The sequence below is a fragment of the Hyperolius riggenbachi genome, chromosome 8 (assembly GCF_040937935.1).
Source record: "Hyperolius riggenbachi isolate aHypRig1 chromosome 8, aHypRig1.pri, whole genome shotgun sequence".
NCBI lineage: Eukaryota > Metazoa > Chordata > Amphibia > Anura > Hyperoliidae > Hyperolius > Hyperolius riggenbachi.
In genome coordinates, this window is record NC_090653.1 from 244,029,413 (window position 1) to 244,049,712 (window position 20,300).

General features: G+C 46.6%; 1 long non-coding RNA gene across 2 annotated transcripts in view; it reads left to right on the forward strand.

The window, feature by feature from the left end:
* Positions 1–20,300, forward strand: part of LOC137527704 (uncharacterized) — a 667,489-nt gene that overhangs the window by 495,534 nt on the left and 151,655 nt on the right. For both annotated transcript variants that reach the window (XR_011023198.1, XR_011023201.1), the window contains one exon: positions 243–362. This is a non-coding gene — a long non-coding RNA (uncharacterized lncRNA). The remainder of the gene's footprint in view (positions 1–242; positions 363–20,300) is intronic.

Consider the following 20,300-nt stretch of genomic DNA (forward strand, 5'->3'; position numbering starts at 1 on the left):
CTGTTTTCTGGGGGAAAAGTGGATACCTTGGCTTGTAAGCGGGACAGCTTATATGCGGTATATATGGTAAGTGATCTAGTTGTCAGTATCTTACCATTCTAATAAAAAAAAAAATGTCAGTCAAAACGTTTCTTTTACACTCGTCTCTTGTCTAAAGTGTCTTGTCTAAAACTGAACAAGTTTTATTGAAATTTGTCACCAATTTTCTGAACCTTATTTGATGGTGCTTCCTTACCATACAGCTCTCACATGCTCATAGCTCACTTAAAAGACACTGCACCTGAGGAAGTGACCTGTGACCCACGAAACATGTTGTAGATGCTTGAATAAATACTTCTGTTGTCTGGTTGTCATTTTAGGAGGTAAGTAATATTCATAAGCCTTTTGATATTTTGATAATTTTATCACCCCTGGGTGCCTTCCTTCTCCTTTTTACCTTCCTCAATATTAGTATTATATTATTCCACATCTTGGTGTTTATTATCAGCTTCATGCTCAGTCCATCATGAGAGAAACTCTGCTTGAAACACCCCAGGGTGGGTTGCTTTGGAAGCATTAATGTTTGAAAGGTCTCTAGTAATACAATCAGAGTCTACTGGGTATCTCACTCTCGTCCTTTATTTTTACCTTAGTAGAGGGAAGCCTCTGGATAGTCCTTTACTCCTTCCAGACACACCAGACAGTTAGAAGAGACACTTAGAAGAGCTTCCACACTGCCATCTACAGAGCATTGGTCTTTAGCTACTCTAGCTCCTTACTAAATTTAGTCTTTGGCCGATTATCTACCCAGTGACCAATTCTGGTCTATGATGTATTTGCCTATAGGGGCCCATACACTTACCGATTTTCCCATCGATTCCCGTCGTTCCTGTCCGTGCAGAAGATTTCGCTCGTTCGCCGATGGGTCGGGAGTGCGTCGATAGCGGCGTTCGAATGCCCGATGACCGACGGTAGCGGCAATACATTACCTAATCCGGCCGGTGCGAGTCCCCGCTGTCACTGCTGCTTCTTCTCCGCGCTGGGCTCCGAGTCCGGCAGGCTTCACTTCTTCCTGTCCCGGCAGGAAGTTTAAACAGTAGAGCGCCCTCTACTGTTTAAACTTTTCCCAGCAGGAAGTAAAGTGAAGCTGGAGCCCAGAGAGGAGAAGAAGACAGCGGAGACCAGGGGACTCACGCCGGCCGGATCAGGTAATGTATGCGGGGGCCCGGGGGGCGGCGGCAGCGACAGCTTCACAGATGGTGAATCGATTTCATGCTGAAATCGATTCAAAATCTGTTTGCAGTAAAGGCAGCCATACGATCCCTCTTTGATCAGATTCGATCTGAGAGGGATCAATCTGTCGGTCGATCTGATGGCAAATCGACCAGTGTATGGCCACCTTATGGTGGTATTTGCCTATGGTCTGACCAGACTAAAAGGATGCTTGATGCATATCAAAGTATGGATAAACAATTGATTACACATGCTATGTTTTTAATACCTGTTGTCACATCTACTGAAATGTCAATGCTTTGCCTCTGAAGAAGACTTAAAGGCCGTGTGTGAAAACGTGTGTCAGGCTAATCTTTGATATTGACTATATTGACACATGGACTTTTATGATATTTGTTACAAGTACTGGCTAATTTTAAGCTTGCAACTAAAAGCTCTGTTTTATTAATCCCACTGGGGCGGTTTCACTATGGACCTGGAAGACACTTCATAATGCTGTAACTTCGGATGTGCAGTCTTCACTGCATGCAACTCCTGATTGTATCGTGTCTCTGATTATACTGCTCAAATTTACTTCAGGGTCACTTTAAGGTCATTTTAACCTCTTGCCAACCGCGTCACGCCGATAGGTGTGACCGCAGTGGCAGCCCCTGGACCGCCTAACACCGATCGGCGTAAAGTCATGTGGCAGGGATTTGCAGGAGATCGCGTGCACCGATGCACACGCATCTCCGCTTGGATGACAGAGCTCCGCTCCATCATCAGTCTCCCAGCAGTGATTGCCGCTAGGAGACTGTTAGACGCAAAACCGCTGTCTATTTAGTCTGTGCAGCGCTGCAATCTACGGCAGCCATGTACTGGACACAGCCGTGTGACATGGCTGGCCCCCTAGGTCGCAAGACAGTGATCCGCTGTCATAGGTTGAAGCCTATGACACCCGATGATACTGATTGGCTAGCAAGGGGAGGGAGGGTTTAAAAAATAAAGAAAAAAAATACACATTTTTATTATAAAAATAAAGAAATAAATATGTACACACACTTGTGTGCTGAGTTGTGCGGCCCTGCAGTGAGGCCTTAAAGCTGCAGTGGCCTAATTAGTATAAAATGGCCTGGTCACTAGGGGGGTTTAAGCTCTGGTCCTTAAGTGGTTAAAGCTAAATTTTTACCTTTCCTAAGCCAATAAATGGGGCTGCAGAACAAGATTTTAAAAATGTATGACCAGTACATTGCTGAACCAGAAGTGGAAAATGTGTTCCCCGTATTTATGTGTTGCCCGCATCATATACAGCCCTTTAAAGATCTGTAAAGAGTACATCAACTATTTACGATACTTCCTGGCCAGAGGAACTAAACAGCATACCCAGGGCAGTCTCGTCTTACTGCTGTCCTGGTTTCAAATCCTAAGTCTACTATCTGTATGCATTTTGCATATTATTTTCATATTTTCTGAAGGCCTCCTCCCAGGGTTATATGAGTACGTTACTTGATTTCCTTCTCAAATGGGCCCCAAAGTACAGAAACAACATTAGGCTACATTCGGTGAATAATACAAAATATTTTTAAGCACTGCACAAGTCTCCGCATTATATATATGTTGAAAAATAAGACATCTAATGTCCCTACTACCAGGGGCGTCACTACAGGGGAGCAGTTTCTGCAAGTACAGGGGAGGGGGGAGGCAGAGCTATAAGAGGGCCCCAATTACTACTTCACTACCTGTGATAAAAGGGTCCATCCTTCAGATCAGGCGTTTTTGTGGCTACAACTGTTACACTTGTGAAAATCATGATGGCCACACTTGTTTTATGACCTTTGGCTGTTTAAGCACTTCAGAAAACAGGACTGAGTTTGAAGTTGGTCGATTAGCTCAGAGAAGCTCTTTTGCATAGATAACAAGTCAAGTTTTTTTTTTATTCGTCCTGTACTGGAAACCAACATGAGACTTTTTTCTTTGCTACTAATGTTCTGTTTATTATCTGTACTACACGTACAATTCATTGTCTCATCGTTTATTTTTGCCTCAGCTTTAACTCTGTGTCAATGCATTTTTAGTGAAGGTGGAATCTTAGGTGAATTTACCCCTCAGCCCTCAAAACTATCTAAATGTGCATAAGATTTTTTGATTGCATTGGTCTACCTCCAAGTTGACCGCATGTGCACTCCTCCCACCTGGGCTATCCCAAAGGTGCCCCCATCCCTGGGCCACGCCTCCCTTTTGCAGGATGGAGGCTGAGAGGCAGACTGGTCATAGCCCCTCCCACAGCCCCACAGCAATGTTTTTAGAAAACCCTACCACACATTGACAAGGTGGCCTTCCCTCTGCTGTGTCACCTCCGCTGCTAGTTATGCCCCCACTGAGGAACAGGATAAGAAGGGGGAGTGAGTGCCGTACCCCACCCACATGTGATATTAGGAGACTGTGCCACTGTGATGACACAGGAGTTCTTCTCCAGAAGACATAAGGAGCTGGAGCCTCAGCAGGATGCAAACGCTGCAGCTTCAAGGGTATCTACAGAGTATCTTGCAGGGTGGGGAAGAACACTTCATAGTATTAAACATGGAAGATCGATATAACGAAGAGCATAAAAATCATATTGATCTGTTTTAAAAGAAGCATCAATTGATTTTCTCATATTCCAAAAATTGGAAAGACTGACACAAGACTGTGCAGGGATATCGTACATACCGAAAGTCGCAATTATACATTTCTACTTCCAACAACGGAATAGAGCAGAGAAACACGCACGCACGTCTATTAAAACCTGCCTTTTATGAGAAAACATCGCTTTTGAAATGCCCTTGCAATTTACAGTGTGTGAAAATCACAGGCCTCATCCTCTAAAACTTTTTTTTTTCCTCCTCGCTCCTCCCCCCCTCCCCACAGGAAATATTTCTGTCATAGTGTAACCGTTATTTGTAACCTCCACAGCTCGCCTCCCTCTTTCCTTCCTGCTCTATCTCTCTTTCTCCCTCGTTCTCTCTCTCAGGGGGGAAAAAAGGTCATTGCGCAAATGATTAGTCAGAGCTCAGTTGCTATAGCAACCAGCTCATGTAACTGGGACAGGCATGCATTCAGGACAAGAGAGAGGTCGACCATTAGCGTGTGCTGGCGAGCTGAAGCCCTTTTGTATTTACTTCCAAGCAAGACTCCGCAAAGCCCCATGCTGCCTGCTATACCGGACAGGTCTCTTCTTAATGATTGAATTTAGTCCAGACTATTTATTCCGTTTTTTATCGAATTTGAAAAAAAAATTATTTTCTTCCTTTTGTTGATTCTAGTCTTTTCTTGTGTAATTATCTGATGCATTTCTTTGCTGTAAACCTCCATCTCACAATGTTTCCTTTTTTTTCTTTTTGCTCTTTAAGATGATTTTATTAGCTTAAAAAATGTTTTTGTGTGTTATTTATTTTTCTTTGTGCTTTTACTTCTTTTTGCTTCATTAGCAAAAGCAACCCTACTGTTACCTCTAATTATTAAGCTTTACTGTTTTTGTGTGTTTTTTAAATATATATTTATATGTATATATATTTTTTTCATACTGTATATCTTTTTACAAATAAAGCTGTTTTTGTTTGAACATAATATGTGCTTGAAGGTTTGGATGCTAAGGGTATATATTCTGGATATGTTTGAGATCAATTTCTATTTACAGAAAAGACTAAAAGATTGCCTATAGAACATTAGATTTTATGTGAGAATCGGATTTGTATCTACTTATCGCAAAATACTAGTTTGGTTTTAGTAGTCACCTCTCTGTATGTCTTTTTTTAGGTTTGATAAAAATATACAATGTGTGGTGTAATAATTCATGCTTGCGGGGTCTCCGAACTACCTTAAAATCACCTCAGTGGTACATTAAGCAGGGAGTTAGTGGCAAGAAAGCATTTAAATAATGGATCGGTTGTAGAGGGGAATTTATTACAAATAATTCCAGATCAATAAGTAGGATCATTGAAAGCGTATCACAGTTAAATCTATTTAAATAGAAGATGGTATAATAATGAGCACCATGGAGAGGATGATAATTTGTGACGTACATCTGACTTCCTGTCCAATAATTCATTAGGAAAGTACTGCCAACAAGGACTGTTTCTGGCCATTTTGGCCCCCCAGGCAAGGCACTATTTGTCTCCCTACCCCAATTTAATGAACAGAAAGATCTTAACATTCATCAATTAATTTTGTGGACACCAATAAGAAATGTAAAGTTGACATAGAAATAATGTTGTTACTCAAAATAAGTTTGTAAAGGATACACAAATGATTACCAGGCCATATACATTTCAAATACCTTTCACTGGCCCAAACTCACTGAACCTATCTAACAAACCCTTCCAATAACAGTTTTGAAGGGTGGGAATCTACTTTATAACCATTATACTGTTTATGTACAGCCTGGGTCTTTACAGATAAGAATATTTTGCTGGGCATCCAATCAAAATTAGAACAACTGACACAGCAGTGCCAATTTAGATGTTAAAATTGCCATCCATCTCTTTCTTAAAGGAACTAGCAGTTGGCTATGTGAATGCCATAAAGTACAGTGTGCTGAGAGTAGCTCTGTGGTGCCTCCTCCTATAGTTATCACCCCAGACATGGGCCTGGTTTGTCTATACCTAAAACCGGCCATGCTGCCAACTGTCATATTTAGCCTTGCCTTAGCCTAGAGTAGCAGCTATCATGAAGCAAAAAACAAAAGAAGTAAATTTAAATGGTCAGTCCGCCCAAACACAGCATGTCAGAGTTTCGTAGATGTTGAAGACATAAACCATTTAGGAATTCAGGAGCAAGACCCCTTTCTACAGCTACGAGGCCTGCACAGCTGCAGCAACTGTAGGCCTGGCTTTTCCTGTTGGATGTTTAGCCTGATTTTATAGTTATGGAAAACACAAGAGATATATCAGTAAAAGCAGGGGTGTAGCAATAGGGGTTGAAGAGGTTGCGAACACATCGGGGCCTTTAGGCCAGAGGGGCCCCGAAGGGACCTCTCTCAACTACAGTATTAGCTCTCTATTGGTCTTGTGCTCATAATAATCACTTCTATAGATACTATGAATAGTGGTAATCATTAACAAACTGTTCCCCATCCCCTTCTTGCACCTCTGACACTACAGTTGCCATTGGCAGGTTTTGCTGCGCCATATTAATTGTTGTGTATAGAGTGCTTGGGGGCCCCCCCATTGTAAAACTTGCATCAGGGCCCACAGCTCCTTAGCTACGCCACTGAGTAAAAGCCCAGAGTGGGCAGAAACACCTAAAACTACATAATCAGGAGAAATAGAGCAGAGAACTACTACTATTATTATTACAGTAGCGTCTTGGTTATTTGGCATCGACGGTGATTGGCTGATGCCGGATAATTGTGCTTTTTGATTGCTTGAAACTCAACGATAAAAATAGGTCTAGCTCACTTCTTACCCCACTCTATGTACTTACCATGAACTCTGTATTCAATGTTATCATACAGTAATTAAAAGTTTATTAAAAGCAAAAGAAGAGCAAATGGTTGGCACTACAGCGGTATGACATGCACAGCTCAGCTTGAAAGGCATGCAGACTGCACAGGAGGATTGGAATAAACACACTCCTCTAGAACCTCTTCAGCATGCTCAAGCAAAAGCATCAAGTTGCAAGCAAACAGAAGAAAGCAGGAAAGCTGGCACTGCTGCAAGTGTTCAATTTATTGTGGCGTAGATAAAGTGCAAATGAGCAACATCTTGCAAAAATGGACATAGATAAAACACATACCCTTGTGAGAGGAGGCGTGGATGGTGGTGGGTGCTGGGCACCGGATGCCTGACGGCCGTTTCGCGCTAGATAGCGCTTCTACGGAGGCAGCCCAAAAATGGGTGTGGCTATAACCTACGACGCGCGAAGCACGCCGCAGCAAAAAATGGGTGTGGATAGAACCTGCGGCGCGTAGCGCCGCGGCAAAAAATGGGCGTGGCAATGACCGGATAAGGGCGGAGCTAACTGTAATTTAAAGTGATCCCGGGGTGAGAGTGATATGGAGGCTGCCATATTTATTTCCTTTTAAACAATACTAGTTGCCTGGCAGCCCTGCTGATCTATTTGGCTGCAGTAATAAACTGAATTACACCAGCAACAAGCATGCAGCTTAATCTTCTCAGTTCTGACAATATTGTCAGAAACCCCTGACCTGCTGCATGCTTGTTCAGGGTCTATGGTTGAAAGAATAAGAGGCAGAGGACCAGAACGGCAACCAGGCAACTGGTATTGCTTAAAAGGAGAGAAATATGGCAGCCTCAATATTATTCTCACCTCAGGTTCCCTTGAAAAGTGCAACGCAAAGACAGTGGGCCCAGGTTTTGGTGACCCTTTCCCCAGAAAATTCACATAATTGTGCAGGTTTTCTCATGAAAATACACATAATGTGAGCAGATTTGCCCAGAAAATACGTGCAATGATGTCGGCAGATATGCCCAGAAAATACGTGCAATCATGTCGGCAGATATGCCCAGAAAATACGCGCAATCATGTCGGCAGATATGCCCAGAAAATACGCGCAATCATGTCGGCAGATATGCCCAGAAAATACGCGCAATCATGTCGGCAGATATGCCCAGAAAATACGCGCAATCATGTCGGCAGATATGCCCAGAAAATACGCGCAATCATGTCGGCAGATATGCCCAGAAAATACGCGCAATCATGTCGGCAGATATGCCCAGAAAATACGCGCAATCATGTCGGCAGATATGCCCAGAAAATACGTGCAATCATGTCGGCAGATATGCCCAGAAAATACGTGCAATCATGTCGGCAGATATGCCCAGAAAATACGTGCAATCATGTCGGCAGATTTGCCCAGAAAACACATGCAATCATGTAGCAAATTTGCCCAGAACATACATGCAATCATGTGGCAGACCTGCCCAGAACATACACGCAATCATGTGGCAGACCTGCCCAGAACATACACCTGCTAAAATAAATAATAAAAAAAAACATTTACTCACCTGCAGCAGCAGACCTCCTGTCCCAGCCTCCATCCAGCGCGCAGCTCCCATGGGTGGTTGGGTGGATAGGTAGCCTGGTGGGTAGGTAGGTAGGCAGCCCTTAGCCGGGTGGGTAAGTAGCCTGGTGGGTGGCTGGGTAGCCGGGTGGGTGGGTAGCCTGGTGGGTAGGTAGCCTGGTGGGTGGGTAGGTGGGTGGTTAGGTAGCTGGGTGGGTGGGTAGGTAGCCTGGTGGGTCTTTAGGTAGGTAGCCTGGTGGGTTGGTAGGTAGCCGGGTGGGTAGGTAGGTAGGTAGCCTGGTGGGTGGGTAGGTAGCCGGGTGGGTGTGTAGGTAGCCGGGTGGGTGGTTAGGTAGCCGGGTAGGTAGCCGGGTAGGTGGTTAGGTAGCCGGGTGAGTGGTTGGGTAGCCGGATGGGTGGGTAGCCAGGTGGGTAGGTAGCCGGGTGGGTAGGTAGGTAGCCGGGTGGGTAGGTAGCCGGGTGGGTAGGTAGCCGGCAGGGTGGTTAGGTAGCTGGGTGGGTAGGTAGACGGGTGGGTGGTTAGGTAGCCGGGTGGGTAGGTAGCCGGGTGGGTGGTTAGGTAGCCGGGTGGGTGGGTAGATGTGTGGGTGGTTAGGTAGCCGGGTGGGTAGCCGGGTGGGTGGTTAGGTAGCCGGGTAGGTAGCTGGGTGGGTAGGTAGCCGGGTGGGTGGGTAGGTATCCGGGTGGGTGGGTAGGTAGCCGGCAGGGTGGTTAGGTAGCTGGGTGGGTAGGTAGCCGGGTGGGTAGACGGGTGGGTGGTTAGGTAGCCGGGTGGGTAGGTAGCCGGGTGAGTGCGTAGATGTGTGGGTGGTTAGGTAGCCGGGTGGGTGGGTAGCCGGGTGGGTAGGTAGTCGGGTGGGTGGTTAGGTAGCCGGGTAGGTAGCCGGGTGGGTAGGTAGCCGGGTGGGTGGTTAGGTAGCCGGGTGGGTAGGTAGCCGGGTGGGTAGGTAGCCGGGTGGGTGGGTAGGTAGCCGGCAGGGTGGTTAGGTAGCCGGGTAGGTAGCCGGGTAGGTAGCCATTAGGTAGCCGGCAGGGTGGTTAGGTAGCCGGGTAGGTAGCCGGGTGGGTAGGTAGCCGGGTGGGTGGTTAGGTAGCCGGGTAGGTAGCCGGGTGGGTGTGTGGGTATCCGGGTGGGTAGGTAGCCGGGTGGGTGGGTAGGTAGCCGGCAGGGTGGTTAGGTAGCCGGGTAGGTAGCCGGGTGGGTGGGTGGGTAGGTAGCCGGCAGGGTGGTTAGGTAGCCGGGTAGGTAGCCGGGTGGGTAGGTAGCCGGGTGGGTGGTTAGGTAGCCGGGTAGGTAGCCGGGTGGGTGTGTGGGTATCCGGGTGGGTAGGTAGCCGGGTGGGTAGGTAGCCGGCAGGGTGGTTAGGTAGCCGGGTAGGTAGCTGGGTGGGTGGTTAGGTAGCCGGGTGGGTGTGTGGGTATCCGGGTGGGTAGGTAGCCGGGTGAGTGTGCGGGTATCTGGGTGGGTAGTTAGCCGGGTGGATGGGTGTGTAGCTATCCGGGTGGGGGGCCCGACTCCTATCCTCCCTCACTCACCTCGGGGCCCCCCTCCCGGTATGCGCGGCGGCGGCGGGCGGGAGAGCAGAAAATCCAGGAAGTCTCCGCCGGGGCTGCAGCAGACACTAGAGGCTGCTGCCGCTTGGTCTCCCGTGTCTCCAACTTTGTACACTGCTCGCTACTAAACCAGGAAGTAGCGAGCAGTGTACAAAGTTGGAGACACGGGAGACCAAGCGGCAGCAGCCTCTAGTGTCTGCTGCAGCCCCGGCGGAGACTTCCTGTATTTTCTGCTCTCCCGCCGCATCGCATGAGGGGGAGGGGGGGGCCGATGTGAGGGGGGAGGACAGGAGTCGGGGCCCCCCAGGTTAAAATAAAAGGTAAAATTTAAAAAAAAAACCTGCAATACTTAATGGGCCCCTGAAGCAGCGGAACTTCAGGGGCCCTCGTGCGGCGGCACGGCCTGCACGGCCGTATGTCCGCCACTGCCAGAGCCAACAAACAGCTTAAAAAGTTGACCTTTAACACTGTGAGTATGGCTGAGGATTTGTGCTGCTTGGTTGAGACTACTGGTTAGTTGAGTTCCAGATACCCTACTGTACTGTGTATTTTTATATTCTGCAGCACTCTGCAAAGGCCATAATCATGTTGAAAACTCTCCTTAAGTGGCGCTCATAATCTAATTGACGCCATAGCCATAGTATTTTGTCCCTCATATAGATTAATGCTAATTTTGGCATGGGTTACCAATTAATTTATCTGTATATGTGTCAGAGAGATCTCACATCACCTATAGGGCTTGATTCACTAAGACAAATAGCATGCCTTATCAGAGTGAACACGTCTTATCAGAGTTACCACACCCTATCCGAGTAGCATTGTGAGCGCTACAAACTTATGCCTGGTAATTGGCAACGACGAGAGCTCCACTCGTCCTGCCCTGAGCCCCTGCGGGTCCAATCACTTTAAAGAACATTATCCCCGCACTTTGATTGTCAAGTGACAGGCAGCCTATTGGGCCTATCAAAGTGTGGGAATAATGTCCTTTAAAGTGATTGGACCCACAGGAGCTCAGGGAAGGACGAGTGGAGCCCTCGTCATTGCCAATTAGCAAGCATACGTTTGTAGCGCTCGCTATGCTACTCTGATAAGGCGGGTCAACTCTGATAAGGCATGTTAACTCTGAAAAGGCATGTTAACTCTGAAAAGGCATGTTAACTCTGATAAGGCATGCTATTTATCTTAGTGAATCAAGCCCATACAGCAGTTGAAACACCACTTTTGAAGGGACTAACTTTTTAAACACCAACTCCAAGGAAAAACAGTTTAAAATGGTGCGGGATGGAGTTAGCACCTTCTTTGGGTGTCTACTACTATCCACGTCCTTATTGATGATATTTTCCATCACTTCCTGTTTTAAGAGTCTTCCCTGGACCTTCCATGTTCAGATATGAAACCTGGAGGTCCTAGCAACAGGAAGTGATAAAACAACTCTATAACTCTATTTGTACTTTCCTAGTGTTTTGGGGTCACCATGAGCTATCTGGGTATTCTGAACTACTACTTGAATATCACATAGTGTCCATAGCAAAGCTGAGGCCAGAAGGAACTGGAATGGAATGATATTACATGAAATAGAGGGGTGATCCACTTGTCTGGATAGCCTCTAAACTTGCCCTAGAACCTGACACTCATTACTAAGGTACGGTACATAGAATTATGTATTAATTATGGTATATGTAAACATTTATAAAAGCAATATACTCACACAACACAGGTGTTTGGAATAATGTATGTATTGTTATCATTCGGTGTAGGCCACTCCTGCCTGTAGGTGGTTGTGTAGTTATTGCTGGGGTTGGCTATAAAGACATCTTGTGTCTGTTTCTCTTTCTGGGTGTGCTTAGCTGCTAAATATTAATGAAAGCAGCTTGAGCTGTAAACTCAGGAGTGCAGCCTGCCCCACAGTAGTTTACGGAGTTTATACAGAGTTTCTCTGAACCAAAAACAGATACAAGCAAAGCATAACCTCACACAGCAAGAGGATAGTGGTCCAGCAAAGCTTTCCCGACCGAGGCAGCCGATTTTGGTGCAGCGCTTATCATTTCGGTGCCAGTGTTCCGTGATGGATTTTGGCACCCCCGAAGTTTCAGCTGGGCCCCGCACAAATTAGCAAAAACAAAGGTAGTTCGGCAGCCAGCAATGGTGTTCGAATTACATGCCACTGAATCCCCCCCCCCCCCCCCCCCCCCCCCGGGTTGTGACAATTCGGAGGGGGAACAATAATTACCGAAGGCCGGGAGTTTGTGCAGGAGCAGGGTAAACCATATTTCGGCTTAGCAGGTCTGAAAGTGAAAACAAACTTAGGAGATAAGTATATATAGCTGTAGAACTATTCTTAACCAGAGCTATCCTGGGGTCCCATATTATTATTTTAGTAAACCTAGGTATGTAAGTTTGAACTCTGAACCATATTTAAAGTGAACCCAAGGTGAAAATAAACTGATGTGATAAACAATTGTATTAATCCCTATACCCTGAAAAAATGACCTTTTTTAAGATATACCATGGTTTTATTTTATATTCATACATTTACCAAGTAGATTGAATGTTTTATTGTCTCTGATCAATGGCAGCCTATTAAATGTCCCAGAGTTAAAATACTATCTGTTTACTACATTCCCACAACGTACTGACAAGAAGAAGCTGTCATATTATTATTATTATTAGTTGCATGCCTGAAAATTAATGCTTTCAAGCTACAAAAAAAAACATCCTGGTTATGAATATGTTTTGCACTGTACATATACATGTTTATCTGATCATTTCACATGTCACCTGGGGTACACTTTAATGTCACACTTGCATTACTGCTCTTCATTCAGTTCCCGTACAAATGTTTTGCTATCAGGTGTGTTTTTTTTTATGACCTCTGACTAGTTATCAGACTGAAGTGTGACTTTTCTTTCGAACAGATAAAGTGGTGCATTGCAATAAGCCCTTGCACAAAGGGAACACAGGCAAGAGAAAAAACAGGTAAGAAGGGAAGGAAACGGTGAATGGTACACACCAATGAATAAAAAAAACACAGGCAAGTCCTAGTTAGGATTGGTATTATAGTTTCACATGTTCATCTCATCATGTCCAGGCCCGGTGCCAAGTGAGGCAACTTCCTCAGGTGGCAGAAGTCGGGGGAAGCACCAGGCAGAAACAGGAAGTGAAGAGAGTGCCTGGCTAACCTATACTGGGGGAAACTGTACCTGGCTAACCTATACTCAGGGCAACTGTACCTAGCTACCAACACCGGGGGCACCTATACCTGGCTACCTACCTATTCTGAGCGTGTTTTTGGGGGTCTCACCGCAAGCTATAACGTGCAGTGCAAATTGCCTCAGGCAGCAAAAAGTCTAGAACCGGCCCTGTCATGTGTCACTTCAGGTACCTTTAACTGCTAGTAAAGGTATTCTCATGGTTTATGGGTAGCAGTGAGAGGTATGTCTAGAACACAGTTGCCAAACCCAATCGTTTTGGAGACGATCTGTCGAGGGATCTATCTGCCAAAAAAACTCATGGTGTTTTCCCAGCATTAACATCATGACACCAATTCCCTGGTATTCTGTTGGTGCAGAAGGCTGGACAGGATTGCCCCAGGCAGTACTTTAGATTGTCCCAACAAATTCACACAATGACATAATTTGGTAAGTGCATACAGAGGACAAACACATGACTTGGAGGAAGCTACACAGGGGTATGCAACAGGACCACACATTAAAGTACCACTGAATTGAGGACAAAAAAAAATGCTGTATGAAGCCCATGGTGTGCTAGATTACCTCCTCCTTAGTCTCCTAAAGCTGCTTGTTGTCTATGGGGTCCTCTTCTCTTCCCACCCTCCTGGAAGTTCCTCCGAGCAGCGCCAAGCGATCCTGAACTGCGCGTGTGCGAGTTTAAAATCACACATGCAGAGTGAAAGAAAGCAGTCATGGACGAATGCTTACATTTGCTGTGTTCACGTGGTAATGAACTTGCGCCTGCACGTTCTGAATAGCTCAATGATGAGGAACTGTGTTCAACAGAGGGAATCTATCAAATACATAGAGGACCTGGGGCAGGGAACATGAAGGACCCCAAAGACAACAAGCAGCATTAGGAGCCTGTAGACGAGGTAATCTATTCTAGACCATCATGGGCTTCACCCAATTTTTTCTCCCGATTCAGGTGTACTTTACGACTGACATTAGCATAAAAAGAAAGTGATTCAAGGCCATTCTAAGGAGGGAAAACGGTTCTTGGCAGCTACCAATAGCATTATATTCACACCATGCCTTGCTCTGATAAAGGCCAAAAGACAAGACAAGACACACAACAGTTATATTGTGTTTAAGGGCTGCAGCCCCTTAGGGGAGCACTCCACAGACAACCAAGATCAAAAGCCTTACCACTACGCTATCCAGCTGACCCAAAAAAAGCCTGACAACTCTTTGCAAGCTGGATTACCCCTGGCATGCAAGGGTACAAAGGAAGGATTTACACATTCCCTGTGATGCATTATGGGAGTTACTTCTCACTCACAAGAGGGTGAAACTGGCATAAACCTTCTGTTTTAAGAAGGTGTAATTGTACAGTATACAGCATAGCTTTTACAGTAGAGAGCTTTTGGGTTCCATTAGACCATACATGTCAAACTCCAGCCTGTGGGCCAAATCTGGCCATTGGAGCCTTCAAATTTGGCGCTCAGGTGGTTTCCCCACTTTGCATAATGTTTGGCCCACTTAGGACCACCAGAGAACATATATTGTAGGGTAAGCCCTAGATCATCAGGGAAGCCATATGGTAAGAGGAAAAACACTATGTACCAGGGAACTATACAGATGTGGGAGGGAATCATATAGGGAAAGGAGAGGACACTAGACACAAGGCAACTGCATAGGGGATGGAGGCTATTAGACACCAGGGAACTTTACAAGGGAGGGAGGTGGCCACTCGTCATTGAGGTGGCCCGCAACTTGGTACCAGAGCTCAAATTCAGTCCACTTTGTATTTGAGTTTGACACCCCTGCTTTAGACCCACTATAAGAAGTCCTTGTGGCTGTGGGATCCTCAAAAGGCTTCGGAAGCACTTGTGTCTCCAGATGCTTCCATAGAGGGGTGGCTCCATACTGTGCATGTACAAACATGCACTCGTGCATGCACAGTTCGGAGCCACCAGTTTTTGGAAGCAATCGGGGACACGAGGGCTTCCAAAGTCTTCAGAGGACCCCCGGAGGCAGCAAATTTGAAGTGGGGACAGTGCTGAAACTACGAAACTGAAAGGGGACCTGGAAGGCACTATGAGATCCAGAGCCTTCCATCTAGATAGATGAGTATCTAACGTTTTTTTTTGGCTTCAAACTTGCTTTAACTAGGAATAAAGTGGGGCAGTCTATGTGCAGATATAGCTGTCCTCGTAAATATACCCTTATAGTGTACAAAAAGAAACAAATGTAAAAATAAAATAATAAAAAACATTGACAGCGTTACTTAGATCACGACAATCACATTCGAATACTGTCTTGATTCCCCTGATTCCCCAGCAATAGTTAGCTCACATTTTACAGCACAAGTCTTCCCGTTGTGACAGAGCAGTTTCTGCTGATTCAAGCTGAGCAGTGTGAAATTTGATTCAAGCTACTTGGTTTGAAGCCTACTGGGTGCGGGACTGGGCGGATGGGCAGAATACAAAGTCACAGTCTCACTGTAAATCCTACCTTTTCCCCAAAAAGTAGAATCAAGACTTAAAGATGATTTATATTATTCTGTTTCTACAGCTAAACAAAATTCACAAATGATGGTGGGACAAGGAGTGCTGAACACTGCAGTTATTATTACTACTAGTACTGCTGCCATTGTTATCATTATTGTCTATCCAGTAATTCAAAAAATAGATTATTTCAAATTAATACCTGGTGGCGTAGTGGATAGCGCTTTCGGCTTGCAGCCCTATGTCCCCAGTTCCCAGCCAGGGAACTATCTGCACGGAGTTTGTATGTTCTCCTCATGTCTGTGGGGGTTTCCTCCAGGCACTCCAGTTTCCTTCCACATCCCAAAAATATACAGAGAAGTTAATTGGCTTCCCCCTAAATTGACCGTACACTACGATACATACACTACAACAGAAAGAGCACCAAACACCGCTCACTCAGACTAGGACAGTGCTGGAACCAGGAAGGCCAAATCCAGAGATCAGTAGCAGAAAGAGGGGGTCCGCTCGTGTCCTTAAATGAATCCTTTATTGTAACATATCCAAGATCAACACCAAATCACGCATCAGCAGCTGACATGTTTCAGACCTACTGGTCCTTAATCATAGCTAAAGTGAAGGTGACACAAAGTACCCATATATACCCACCCCCTGTGAGGGGGGCGGCCCTGAATATCAGGGATACGCCCTCAAACTCCACAGATAGGAGGGGATATTTACAAAAACCCATGGGTATGGGGTTGCAAGAGTAAAAATATAATCGGAGGGTCAAAACAATTTGTTTGTATCGCAAGACCCCTCAAATAACAGCCCCAATCAAATATTATATAAAAAATATTGAATAAAATCAACTATGCATACAGGTACAAATTTTAAGAGAAAGAAAAAGGAGCGGGCTCATGAGCAATGTTATGTAATCAGAGCTAAATCCCATCGGGAATTCAGACCTTGAGGGAGCCTCGTACCCAACCTAAAAATCCACAAGGCCTCACAGCTTTTCAACCGTTTGGATGCATCACCACCCCTCACATTCCACGAAATCCTTTCTAGGCCATGAAAAGAGAAAGAGGACATGTCGCCCTGGTGTACTTGGCGAAAATGCTTCGCCACATGCGACACATTTGAACTCAACCACCCAGGGCCGCAGTAATGTTCTCCAATCCTGGCACGCAGAGGTCTGGTGGTGCACCCCACATATTGCAGGGCACAAGCGCTGCAAGTCACCAGATATATGACGTAACGGGTGCCACAGTTGATAAACTGTTTTATGGGAAATCTGCGACCATTAGAGGCAGAGATAGCCTCCTGGGTCCGGGTATGGACATTGCAGTAATGACAGGTCCTAACACCACAGCGGTAAGAACCTATGGTGTTAAGCCAGGTGGGGACCCTCGACCTAGAGTTGTAGAGACTTGGGGATAAGGATTGGGCCAGGGTGGGGGCACGCCTACTAGCAAATCTTACCCCCTGCTGCAGGACACCACGTAGATCCTCATCACCCTCTAGAATAGGGAGATATTTTTTCAGAATCGAAACAATATTGTTGTACTCAACACTATATGTTGTCACGAATGTGGGTTTAGGATTGTTTCTGGTGTCACTCCGACCAACACCCTCCAAAAGTAGGTCTCTATCCCTAGAGCTGGCCCGCATTTTGCCCCTCCTAATCATCCATTCTGGGTACCCCCTTTCCCGCAGTCTCCCCTCCACCTTCTCAAACTCATCACCGAGCCAAGCTGCCTCCGAGCAGTTGCGGCGGGCTCTAATAAATTCCCCGACGGGGACCCCGCGAATAGTATGCTTTGGATGACAGCTAGTGGCTCGGAGGGTGGTATTCCCGCTACAGGATTTCCGGTATGTTTTAGTCTGTACTGTCCCTCTAATAGGGTCACCCACCAAGGTAATGTCTAAATAGTCAATGGAAGTAGCATGCCAACTGGAGGTAAACTGTAGATTGAGAGCATTGGAGTTGAGATAACTCAAGAAAGCGGGGATGTCACTAGGTGCCCCCCTCCACACCAGGAGAAGGTCATCGATGTACCTCCCGTACCACGCAACACCCCCCAGAAGGCGGCTCCCACCCCCAAAGATGTAGCGCTCCTCCCACCACCCCATATAGAGGTTGGCCAGGGACGGGGAAAACTTAGCCCCCATGGAAGCGCCACACCTCTGGAGGTAGAAGCCGCCATCGAACATGAAGTAATTGCGGGCCAGGAGGTACTCGACAGCCAAACAAATGAAGGTCCGAAGATCTTCGGAGTAGGCAGAGTATCTATTTAGATGGTATCTAATAGCTTCTGTGGCGGGACCATGAGGTATACATGAGTAAAGGGCCCTGACATCAATAGTGATCCAAGTATAATACTCATTCCAGGTGAAACCCCCCAAACTAGAAAGGAGATGTTTGGTATCCCTGATAAAACCCGGGAGACGTCTCACCAGTGGTTGGAGCAAAGAATCAACCCACTCGCTCAGGCGCTCCCCCAGGGACCCAATGCCGGCCACAATGGGCCTGCCCTCTGGGGGAACGCCCGGTTTGTGGATCTTCGGAAGATGGTGGAAAATCGGGGTGACCGGATGAGCCACACCCAAATAGTCCACCACCCTCTGATCCAAAACACCCAGACTACGACCAAAAGATAGTAAGTCCATAAGCTCCTTCTGAAAGGGCACCCTGGGATCCCCTCCCAGTCTCTGGTAGACAGTGGGGTCACCTAATTGTCTCAGTGCCTCGGTCCTATAACTATCACTATCGAGTACGACAACAGCCCCCCCCTTATCAGCATTCCGAATAACAATATTCGAGTTATTTTTAAGTTCAAAGAGGGCCTGCCGCTCCCGATGTGACAGATTGGACCTACCAGGTGAACGACTTCTCTCTAGTTCAACTAGGTCCCTTTCCACCAACTCCTGGAAGGTCTCCACATGGTGGGTTCTGCTGGTTAAAGGATAGAAATCTGGATTGCGGGTCTGGATTGGCTTAACATCATCAAGGGAGATTATTCCAGTGCTTTCAGATGCCAGATGATCCAAAGCCCATCTAGCACTAGTCTCATCAAAATCCCCAATATCAGTAATGCCACTCACAGTCCCCTGTTCACCAGCTCTATCCATGTTCCGATCTGAAAAGTGTTTCCGTAATAAAAGGCTCCGTACGAACCTATTCACATCTATGATAGTGTCAAATACATCCATGTGATTAGTCGGTGCAAACGAAAGACCCTTACCCAAAACTCGCTCCTCCACCTCAGAAAGCACATAACGGGAGAGATTAACCACACTGCACACCTCATCTCCCCCCAATATAGACCTATGGGTTCTGTGTTTCAAACCTGCTCGTCTGGTCTTCCTTCTCCTCCCCTCCTGCCCCTCCTGCGGCCCTTCCTCTGTCTCCTGTAATAAGTGGCCCGGCCTAAAGCGTTTTTTGAAGGCCCAGATGTAATGGCAGCTTGTGTGGAGGTACTGTCTCCAACTGACTCAGGAGTGTCCGAAAACTCCGAGGCCTCAGGTGAGCTAAAGCTTACTCGTCTGTTCTGCTGTCTATAGGGTCTACGTAAGATGGGTCTTGGTGATTTAGGGGACCTAGCCATAGACTCCCACCTTCCCCACTCATAAACAACATTCGATTTGTAATCTCCCACATCTCTTAAATATTTAGATCTTTTTGTTTCAGTGATGATGGATTCTAACTTGGTAATGTTATCCTGCAACCTCTTATTCAGGATATCAAACTGTTCAAGATTTCTAAATTTCACAATATTACTTTTCAGATCTGTGATTTTGACATTTAAATCAACAAGTTTCTCTTCCTCATAGGAAATAACTTTCCTAATGCGAAGTCCCCTAGGTATGATTTTTTCGGCCACATACTGCTTCAGTGTGGTTAGATCCCACCACACCTTCGTTTCCTTCTCAACAAGAGATTCCAGCTGTGAGAAAGAGGTCCTCAGGCCAATCTCTGGCTCAACCTCCCCCACATAAGGCTTCCTTGAGAAGACAGCAGCAAATTTCTGACATCTGTTGGAGTCATATGCTAGATCCCCCAAACCTATAAGGTGTCCATCAACAGGCCCCTCCACCGGCCGCTGGGAAGTGTCAAAACTCGGTTGTGACATGTGAGTGGAGTCAGTGGCCATTTGTATACGTTCCATAATTTCTTCATTGGTGGGCCACTGCCAAGCGGGGTCTGGCTCAGAGGACCCCTCCTGCAGATAGGATGCCTGATTATTGGCAGCCTGGGAACCGGGCAACTGAACCTGCGTGTTTAAGCCCTGTAGTGCATGGTTAGTGGCATATATAGGTGGATTGATAGCAGATACACTAGGAGCGACCGTTTTGGCAGGAGAAGAGGAGCAATTAACAGCGGTATTAGTAGATGTGTTCGTTACCTGCTGGCCGCCGGCTTTCTCGTGGTCCCAGTCTCTCAATAAACCTTCCATCAGGCGTTTGCAGTGTGGACGGGACTGCAAACAGACCTCCTCTGTAGCGAAGCTCCCACTCGGCTCTCCCGTCGATTGCTTCGGTCTGGCTGCCAGTGATGACATCACCAGGGTTGCGTCCAGTGGTAACACTCCAGGTCCGAGTGAGTGACGTCTGCCCCGCTCAGTGAGACCCTGGATACGGATCCCCGCCCGCTCCAAAGCAACAACATGCGGAGCGACAACGGAATCCCCAAGGAGCTGCAGGCGCACTCCATCTCCGGCCAGACCAGCCCCAGGATACGGAGGGTGACCCGGACCAGCAGTGTCGGCACTCCCCAAGGTAGGAGCCGACTCGAAAAGGCATTCCGTGTCAGGTAGTGGAGCATTACAGAGCGGGGGGTTGGATGCAGATGATGCAGCACCAGGCTGAATA